Below are 10,816 nucleotides of genomic sequence, written 5' to 3'. Positions count from 1 at the left end.
GAGAGAGAGAGAGAATATGAGAATCAGAATACAGCTCACTCTCACAATTGGTTATAGAATGACGAGAATGGAGTCCTGGAGCTCTGCCTAACTCATCCCGAGCAAACACAGTGCCTACTGAGATAGTCCCATTTGCCCACATCCGACCTGCCCCCTCTAACGTGCCCTACCCATGGACCTGTCCAAATATCTTTCACGTGGGGTAGGTAGGTGGATTCTATGCCTGTTGTCAAGAAGATGGGAAAGGACAACCATTCATCACTCTTCACAGATGCTGGGCCATTTCTCATTCGTCCTTACTCTGGTATTCACTCCCGCTCTGGAGTCTCAGTCATCATTGTCGGCGAGTCCTGGGTCGACAGCGAAAATCGAAACCCGAAGGCCGATTGGCAGTTCGGATGGAAGCCCAGAGGTTGATCAGAGGTCCAGAAGTCAAGGTCGATGGTGGAAACTCTGCGACAATGTTCCCTCGAATTTGTAACGACCAGTGTGCGTAAAAATCTTGCGCTGTGTAATTATTTTTTGCCCAGTGATAATGTGTGCGCGCTGAATAATTTCCTCAATGAAATCAGCGCAAATAAATCAGTTCTAAAACCTGCAGGCAAATCATCGCAAATTCCACGTTTTCAACACCATCCGCACCAGTAACCGAAAGAGGAGATGTGATTGTGTGCGATCGTGAAATATACTAACAGGCCAGCGAGGTGGAGGGTGACAACCTTTCCAGCGCAGTTTAAATTCCTTTGTGCGCTAGTAGCAAAAGGTGTGCGCACACCTTAGAGGGAACAGTGCTCAGCGAGTTGGGGCCCGGTGTCTATGAATCCGAGAGCCTGCCGGGTCTGAAGTCGGCCTGCATCGGGGTTCGAGGGCAGTGTCTGTGCATGGTTGAGTGGGTGGGAGGGAGAAAGGAGTGAGAATTGCTTTGCCGTCGTTGCTTCGTTCTGTGTTGTTCTGCCAAGCATTCTGGTCATGCTACGCTGGCGACACTTGCGGGCCGCCACCAAGTATTTCCTTGGGCACGTTGGTTGTGAAGCAAGTGACTCATTTCACTCAACAACACACACATAATGCTGGTAGAACACAGCAGGCTAGGCAGCATCTATAGGGAGAAGCACTGTCGACGTTTTGGGCCGAGACCCTTTGTCAGGACTAACCGAAAGGAAAGATAGTAACTCATTTCACTGCAGATTTGGGTGTAAAAGCCATAATTAAATCTGGTTCTGAACCTGAATTTGAACCTACGGACTCCTCTCCTTTCTTGGCAACCCCTGCTTGTCCTGCAAATCCATCTGATCCATTCATCCAACCTCTTCCTTTGTTCCTACAGGCTCCAGATTGGAACCTCACCACCTCTGGCTGTAGTCCCTTCATCTGCTAAGGGTGTACGCTCTAATATTCCTCCTTAGCTTTCATTTCAGAAAGACTAGAAACAATGTTATTGAGGCTTTATACAGCTTTGGTCAGACCACATTTGGAGTATTGTGAGCAGTTTTGGGCGCCACATCTAGGAAAGATTGTGTTGGCATTGGAGTGAATCCAAAGGAAGTTTATGATCATGATTCTGGGAATCATGGGTTAGCATATGGGGAGTGTTTGATGGCTCTGGTCCTGTACTCACTAGAGTTTAGAAGAGTGAGGCGGGATCTCATCGCAACCTAACAAATATTGAAAGGCTTGGACTTGCAGAGGATGTTTCCACTTGTGGGAGAGTCTAGGACCAAAGGACACAGCCTTAGAATACAAGGACAGAGATAAGGAAGAATTTCTTCAGTCGAGAGTGGTGAATCTGTGGAATTCATTGCCACAGTTGGCTGCTGAGGGCAAGTCGTTGGGTATACTTAAAGCAGTGATTAGTCAGGGTGTCAGAGGTTACATACACTGTACGTAAATTGTGGTTGTTTATTTCATCCAGGATGCAATGGCACCACGCCCCCTGAATAAAAATAACTTTCTAAATGTGGCACAAAAAGGCCAGTGCAAGTCCACAGAAGCAGATCCACTCTGTCAACAGCTCTGGGAAACAGTACAGAGTCTTCTAATAGATTTCATTTGCTCCTTCTCCAATACGAAGAGGTGCTTGTGAGGGACCGGGTGTGCGGTTGTGGCCCCTTCACCATTACTCTGGGTTTCTGTGTGCTTTCCGCAAGGGGACAGGGTTCTCAATACCATCCAGGATGTTCCTTGTTCATGATCAGAATCAGGGTTATTATTACTGGCAGATGTCATCACATTTATTGTTTTGTGGTAGCAGTACGGTCCAATACATTTTGAAAGGTGGAAAAATGAGAGCAAAAGCAGTGAGGCGGTATTCATGGGTTCACGGACTGTTCAGAAATCTGATGGCAGAGGGAAGGAAACTGTTTCTAAATCGTAGAGTGGGTGATAAGAGGGCATGTCCTGGGTGGTGGGGGTCCTCACTGATGGATTTTTGAGGCATGGCCCTTTGAGGATGTCCTTGATGCTGAGGAGGCTGGTGACCCGAGCCGTGAATTCTGGAAGTTAGTGAGTGGCATCACACTTCTTCAAGAAGATTTTGAGCACATCCTTGAATTCTTTTCCCCCTCTATCTCACCAAGTAGTCCCTTGGTAAGAAAGGGGGTCTGTTTCCCCAGTTTGAATGATGACAATGTGGCCTGCTCATCAAAGCTAATTGAGGGTAATTAGGGCCTCCTTGCAGGAGAAGTTGTATTGGAAGAAGGTGCTTCCTTTATTAGGGAGAGACAGAGAGAGCTCAGAATGTCAAATTGTCAGGTGAACAATTAGTTTTTGATGTATTGCAGATCATGGTCTTTCTTGGGGTCTTGCTGTTGCTTGGTGGCTGGAGGGTGCCGATGGTTTTTTGCTGAAGTAATTGGGGAGCGGGAAAGTCATTGCTTTGCTTGTGTGTGGGGGGGGTGGGCTTTGGGTTTCTAACGTTTTTACTGTCACTCACTCTTTGAGGCACTCTTCTGCTTTGTGGACATCTGTGAAGAGCAAGAAAACCAGGTGGACATGCTGAACTTTTCTCTGACCTTCAGTGGAACTATTGAACTGTATGCTTGCTGTGGCAGACTGTGTGAAGATGATACTGGTGATATTTCTCAAGTGCTTTGAAGTGCCTGCTGATGATAGACCAGAATTTAGTCAGGGATCACTGCTACATTATGACTGTAAACCAGATCTCAAACAACAATGAGAATGAGCCCAGGAAGGAGATAGAGAGCCTAGAGACATTGTCCCAAGACAACAATCTCTCCCCTGATACCAGCAAAAAGCTGGAGCCAATCTTTAACTTCAGGAAGCGGAGTGGACCACACACCACTGTCTGCATCAATGGTGCTGAACTGAAGGTGGTCGAGGACCATTTGTTCTGGTCCAGCCACATAGACAGCATGGCCCAAGAGAGCACACCAGGCCTCTACTTCCTCAGACTTACTTACTGCCTGTTACGCCGCTGGCGTTTAGGGCAACAATGAAGACTCTCCATCTCTGGCGGTGTTCAGGGCTTCCTTCATCATGTCCGTAGCTTCCTCTCGGCTTTCACTCCTGTCAGTCAAGCAAGTCCCAGGTGGAGGCTCAGGAATACCGTCACCCTCAGATGCGCAAGGATTCTTCATTGCTGTTTCCATAATAGTTTTGTTTTACCAGTCAGGGTTGTTGGCCCTAAGCTGAACCCCCAAACATGGAGGACTGGTAGACCTACCCTTTGACCTATTTGGCACGGGTGATCCAAAGCGTAAAGCCCTGACTCTAGCCAACATCTCTCTCCAGGTTATTGAGGCAGAGAAGCCTCCAAACCCAACGACAAGGTTGTGGTGCTCTCGGAAGAACATGGAAGCGTAGAGCGAAATGCATAGTTTGCGTTGCAACCAGCACAACGGCAGGACATGCAGGAGGCTGGCTGCAGGTGTTGCCACACATGCAGTGGCCAGCAGAGCGTGGTGACGGTGCTGCAGCAAAGCCAGCCCCTTCCTCCCGCCCACACACCTCCCCACCCACATGCAGCCCTCCAAATCCGGGCTTCCTCCTCCAGTCACTCAGCATCTTATAAGCAGCATGCACAAGGAAAAGATCAGGTGTGAACAAATTTTGCAAGAAAGAACACAATTGGAACAGAAAAAGCCAAGTCCATTTTAGGGCAAAATGATCAAAGTCACCAGAATCTTGGTAGACTGCAGAGACCGAGGCTGCGTTGGTTGGTTGAAGAACCGATGGCAACGTGGGGTGTGAGGTAGAATGTGTTGTAGATTTAAGCTCGAACAAATGTGTTGGACTGCATTCTGCAGACTGGGCTACAGTGCCTGTCAATAGGGACTGTGAAACCTGTAGGGTTCACCTCGTTCATCTGCTGACATCAATACCCAGGAACCTGAGAGCAGGTTCGGTCTCGCAAGCCCCTAAGCTGGAATGCTAACTCTCTTTCCTCGTGCCCACCTTAACCCTTTTGCTGCCTTGTGATCACCTCCACAACCCGGCTGCTCCTCCTTGAGTCGTTGAAACCTGTTCCCTTTCTGTGCGTGCTTAACGCAGATCGGCTCTCCGGACCTTGTGCTTTTCCTGGCCTGCTCCAACCACCGCCCTGACTCCAGCCAACACAGCTCTCCGGGTCATTGAGGGAGGCAAGCCTCCAAACCCAGCGACAAGCTTGTGGTCCTCTTGGGGTACTTCCTCAGAAGGCTAAGGAAATTCAGCATGCCCTTAAAACTCGCACCGTTTACAGATCCAGCACAGAAAGCATCGTATCCAGATGCATCACAGCTTGGAGTGTTAACTGCTCCGACCAGGACTGCAAGTAATCACAGAAAGTTTGAATGCGGCGCAGTCTGTCATGAAAACCAGCCTCTCTTCCATTGCCTTTGTGTATACCTCCTGCTGCATTTGGAAAGCAGCCAGTATAATCAAAGACCCCTTCTACCGCACTTTCTTTCAAACATTCACATTATATTCTGTACTCTTTTGTATTCCTGATGTATGGAATTATCCGCCTGGAAGGCACGCAGACAAAAGCTTTTCACTGTTTCTTGGTACATGTGGCAATTTAAACCAATTACCAATCATTAATTACACATAGATCGGGAGCTTGCTGTCAAATTTTAAGTGTTGAGCTTCAAAAGCTCAGCATTGGATTTGTTTATCACATGTATATCAAAACGTACAGTGAAGTCCACTGTTTGCATTGACAACCAAACCACCAAAGGGTGTGCTGGGGGCAGCCCGCAGGTGGCACCACGCATTCCCGCAGCAACATAGCATGCCCTCGTGTCTTTTCCTTGGCTTGCCAAAGGTTTTCTGGGCACACTGAAGACAAAGGCGAATTTCATCATCGATATCTCGCCTCACAGAGTGGAGGCTCCTGAGACATGGGGAGTGCTCCATATCTCCCAAGGCCTCAACATTGGCCTTGAATGGCGCTGCAAGGTGAGGTCAGTTTGGTAGAAGTTAACTATAAGCTTTTTTCTCTGATCAAGTCCTGATGAAGGGTCTCAGGCCAAAATGTCAACTGTTTATATTCTTCTCCATAGATGCTGTCTGACAATCTAACTTTCTTACTACCCTTTACACCACTGACATTTAGGGCAGCAATGAAGGTCCTCCATCTCTGTCTGTCCATACAGAGCTACACAGATATAGAAGGATACTTCATTGCTGTTTCCGTAACAATTTTTCTTTACCAGTCAGACACAAGGCCCTGACTCCAGCCAGCATAGTTCTCCAGGTCACTGAAGCACGCAGGCCTCCAAACCAAACGAGAAGGTTGTGGTCCTCTTGGAGGTGACCTGCTAAATTCCTCCAGTATCTTGTGGATACCTGGAGCTTGGCTTCCGAACAGGCCTGTACACGAGCTTCTCCATGATTAAAGTTGTGGTACGAGTGACAGTTCCCCTTTTTGCAGCAGAGGTCAGCCGCACTCTGCTGGGAAGTTTGCTGGAGGTGAGGTGCAGTGTCACAGCTGGGACACGTTCTTGTTTCACATCAGTCCACACTGAAACCAGCTCAGCCGGGTGCCTGTAAAATCACGTCCACAACCCCTGTAACTTCACGCCACGGACGGAAGATGGAAATATATTTGAGGGCAGCTAAGTTTGAGAAGAATAACCCTCTTTATTGATGGAGTGAGGGGAGGTCAAATATTTTATGATATCAAAGAAGCCACACTGAATGGTTGATACTGTCATACATCCTCAAGAGTACAGTCGCCTTATATGTTACGTAGCTAGTTCCTGGTTCTGAAATGTTACTGCAGTTCATTGACGAGCATTAGAAATGTACATCAAGGAATTTGACTTGCATCTGGTGGAAATTAACTATTAACTTTTCACCCTCATGTGCATCGGAGAACAAGTTTGGTGAAAGTACCTGTACACAAACGTTGTTGAAAAGCCTCCGGTAAGATAGCAGCACGCTTGGTTGCAGCTGCCTCTCCAGGACCAACAAATATGCGCTTAAATATTTGTCCTGTGATCGTAAGACCCTGTTGGACATTGGTAATACAAGACATTTCACATCCAGTTCAAGGGTTCATTGGTGAGACAGCCGGCAGGGGGGCTGCGTGGCCTCAGTTGTTTGTTGCAGTGTCACTGCCAGAGCCACTCAGGGAGGAGGCGCCGGAGGTGGTGTGGAAGGAAACAGAGATGCGGAGGACTTCTGCAGTCCGCGCTGGGTTGGGGACTGGCCCCCTCCCGTCGGTGCTGCTCTCCAGTGCTCGCTCCCTGGAAGAGAAGCTGGATCGCCTTCGTCTGCTGCTGACCCAGCACGAGATGAGCAACTGCTGCATGCTTGTTCTTGCAGAAATGTGGCTCCAGGACAACATCCCATGCACCATCAATCTGCAAGCCATGGCATTCAGAGATTTGTCCTAATATTATATTATGATCGTATGTGCTATCATAACTATATATGCTGTGTGTTGTGTGTGAGTATATGTAGTGGAAGAACACTGTTTCACTTAGCTGTATATATGTGTATGGTTAAATAATAATTAAACTTGAACTAAGACTCATTTTTAAGAAAGTGTAATCTATCGTATGGATGGTATTTATGTTGCGTGGGAAGTTCAGTGGGTCTGCCCTGAATTTGACAGACCTTTCTGAGAAGCGTACCAGGCAAACTTGGGCACCTTGATCCGTCTCTCCCTAACCCAAATCAGTATCATCGTGAGATGGTAACAGGCCGTCTGCGGGTGAGCACATTCCCTGACATGCATCCAGTCAGGAACAAAGATAGGATGATGAAAGGGTTCGGGGGAGGTTTGGGAAACAGGCCAGGGCACTCTCCTGTACATTCCATGCTGGATCTTATCACTGAACATTCATGGGACGGAATGTGAGGAGTATTAGAGTGTATACTAATATTCCAATTGTGTGTGTGTGTGGGGGTGTGTCTGTGTGTGTGACTGTGTGTGTGTGTGTGAGTGTGAGTGTGTGTGTGTGTGTGCGTGTGTGTGTGTGTGAGAGTGAGTGAGTGAGTGTGTGGGGGTGTGTGTGTGAGAGTGAGTGAGTATGTGTGTGTGTGTGTGTGAGTGTGTGTGAGAGTGAGTGAGTGAGAGTGAGTGAGTGTGTGTGTGTGTGAGAGAGTGAGTGAGTGAGTGTGTGGGGGTGTGTGTACATGAATGCGTGGACACATATCCAGGTGGGTAAGCATTCAGGCAAGGCCCAAGGGCCAAACCTGATGACGAGGGTCTCTGTGATTCTGCTGTAATAAAACCATTAGAAGAACAGAAAGATTTGCGCTTTTAGCTCACACTGTCCCAGAGCCCCTCATCACCGAAAAGGAATGGTTGACGTGGCGATGCAAGCTGAGAAGGGAAGTATCTGCACTCAGGAGTGAGAACAGACATTTGACGACACGCAGTGCTGTGTGAGTTAGCACCTCCCGTCAAGGCAGGAGCACCACAGAGGAGAATCGGTAGGAGACCGAGGGGAGATGCAACTGTTCCTCGGCTGTGTCAAGTGACCGAGTGAGGCCACAAACACTCTGGTATCCCACTCCTATGATGAAGTCATGTGTGTCACAGCCAAGTACCAGGAAGAACAAGCAGGCACGTGGAGAATTCTGTTAATTTAATTTAATTGTTTATTTAGAGATACAAGAAAGAATCTGGCCCTTCTGGACTGATTCCTGTGGACTGACCATGGATCACAGAGACACCATGGACTGATTCCTGTGGACTGACCATGGATCACAGTGACACCATGGACTGATTCCTGTGGACTGACCATGGATCACAGTGACACCATGGACTGATTCCTGTGGACTGACCATGGATCAGAGTGACACCATGGACTGATGCCTGTGGACTGACCATGGATCAGAGTGACACCATGGACTGATTCCTGTGGACTGACCATGGATCAGAGTGACACCATGGACTGATTCCTGTGGACTGACCATGGATCAGAGTGACTTCATGGACTGATTCCTGTGGACTGACCATGGATCAGAGTGACACCATGGACTGATTCCTGTGGACTGACCATGGATCAGAGTGACACCATGGACTGATTCCTGTGGACTGACCATGGATCAGAGTGACACCATGGACTGATTCCTATGGACTGACCATGGATCACAGTGACACCATGGACTGATTCCTGTGGACTGACCATGGATCAGAGTGACTCCGTAGACTGATTCCTGTGGACTGACCATGGATCACAGTGACACCATGGACTGATTCCTGTGGACTGACCATGGATCACAGTGACACCATGGACTGATTCCTGTGGACTGACCATGGATCACAGTGACACCATGGACTGATTCCTGTGGACTGACCATGGATCACAGTGACACCATGGACTGATTCCTGTGGACTGACCATGGATCACAGTGACACCATGGACTGATTCCTGTGGACTGACCATGGATCACAGTGACACCATGGACTGATTCCTGTGGACTGACCATGGATCACAGTGACACCATGGACTGATTCCTGTGGACTGACCATGGATCACAGTGACACCATGGACTGATTCCTATGGACTGACCATGGATCAGAGTGACACCATGGACTGATTCCTGTGGACTGACCATGGATCAGAGTGACTCCATGGACTGATTCCTGTGGACTGACCATGGATCAGAGTGACACCATGGACTGATTCCTGTGGACTGACCATGGATCAGAGTGACACCATGGACTGAATCCTGTGGACTGACCATGGATCAGAGTGACACCATGGACTGATTCCTGTGGACTGACCATGGATCAGAGTGACACCATGGACTGATTCCTGTGGACTGACCATGGATCACAGTGACTCCATGGACTGATTCCTGTGGACTGACCATGGATCAGAGTGACTCCATGGACTGATTCCTGTGGACTGACCATGGATCAGAGTGACTTCATGGACTGATTACTGTGGACTGACCATGGATCAGAGTGACTCCATGGACTGATTCCTGTGGACTGACCATGGATCAGAGTGACTCCATGGACTGATTCCTGTGGACTGACCATGGATCACAGTGACACCATGGACTGATTCCTGTGGACTGACCATGGATCACAGTGACACCATGGACTGATTCCTGTGGACTGACCATGGATCAGAGTGACACCATGGACTGATTCCTGTGGACTGACCATGGATCAGAGTGACACCATGGACTGATTCCTGTGGACTGACCATGGATCACAGTGACTCCATGGACTGATTCCTGTGGACTGACCATGGATCAGAGTGACACCATGGACTGATTCCTGTGGACTGACCATGGATCACAGTGACTCCATGGACTGATTCCTGTGGACTGACCATGGATCAGAGTGACACCATGGACTGATTCCTGTGGACTGACCATGGATCACAGTGACTCCATGGACTGATTCCTGTGGACTGACCATGGATCACAGTGACACCATGGACTGATTCCTGTGGACTGACCATGGATCAGAGTGACTCCATGGACTGATTCCTGTGGACTGACCATGGATCACAGTGACACCATGGACTGATTCCTGTGGACTGACCATGGATCACAGAGACTCCATGGACTGATTCCTGTGGACTGACCATGGATCAGAGTGACACCATGGACTGATTCCTGTGGACTGACCATGGATCAGAGTGACACCATGGACTGATTCCTGTGGACTGACCATGGATCAGAGTGACACCATGGACTGATTCCTGTGGACTGACCATGGATCACAGTGACTCCATGGACTGATTCCTGTGGACTGACCATGGATCAGAGTGACACCATGGACTGATTCCTGTGGACTGACCATGGATCACAGTGACACCATGGACTGATTCCTGTGGACTGACCATGGATCAGAGTGACTCCATGGACTGATTCCTGTGGACTGACCATGGATCAGAGTGACACCATGGACTGATTCCTGTGGACTGACCATGGATCACAGTGACACCATGGACTGATTCCTGTGGACTGACCATGGATCAGAGTGACTCCATGGACTGATTCCTGTGGACTGACCATGGATCACAGTGACACCATGGACTGATTCCTGTGGACTGACCATGGATCACAGTGACACCATGGACTGATTCCTGTGGACTGACCATGGATCACAGTGACACCATGGACTGATTCCTGTGGACTGACCATGGATCACAGTGACACCATGGACTGATTCCTGTGGACTGACCATGGATCACAGTGACACCATGGACTGATTCCTATGGACTGACCATGGATCAGAGTGACACCATGGACTGATTCCTGTGGACTGACCATGGATCAGAGTGACTCCATGGACTGATTCCTGTGGACTGACCATGGATCAGAGTGACACCATGGACTGATTCCTGTGGACTGACCATGGATCAGAGTGACACCATGGACTGATTCCTATGGACTG

Source organism: Hypanus sabinus, chromosome 18 (genome assembly GCF_030144855.1).
Source record: "Hypanus sabinus isolate sHypSab1 chromosome 18, sHypSab1.hap1, whole genome shotgun sequence".
Classification (NCBI taxonomy): Eukaryota; Metazoa; Chordata; class Chondrichthyes; order Myliobatiformes; family Dasyatidae; genus Hypanus; species Hypanus sabinus.
The sequence above is the reverse complement of the archived record's forward strand: the minus strand, read 5'-3'. Positions refer to the sequence as shown.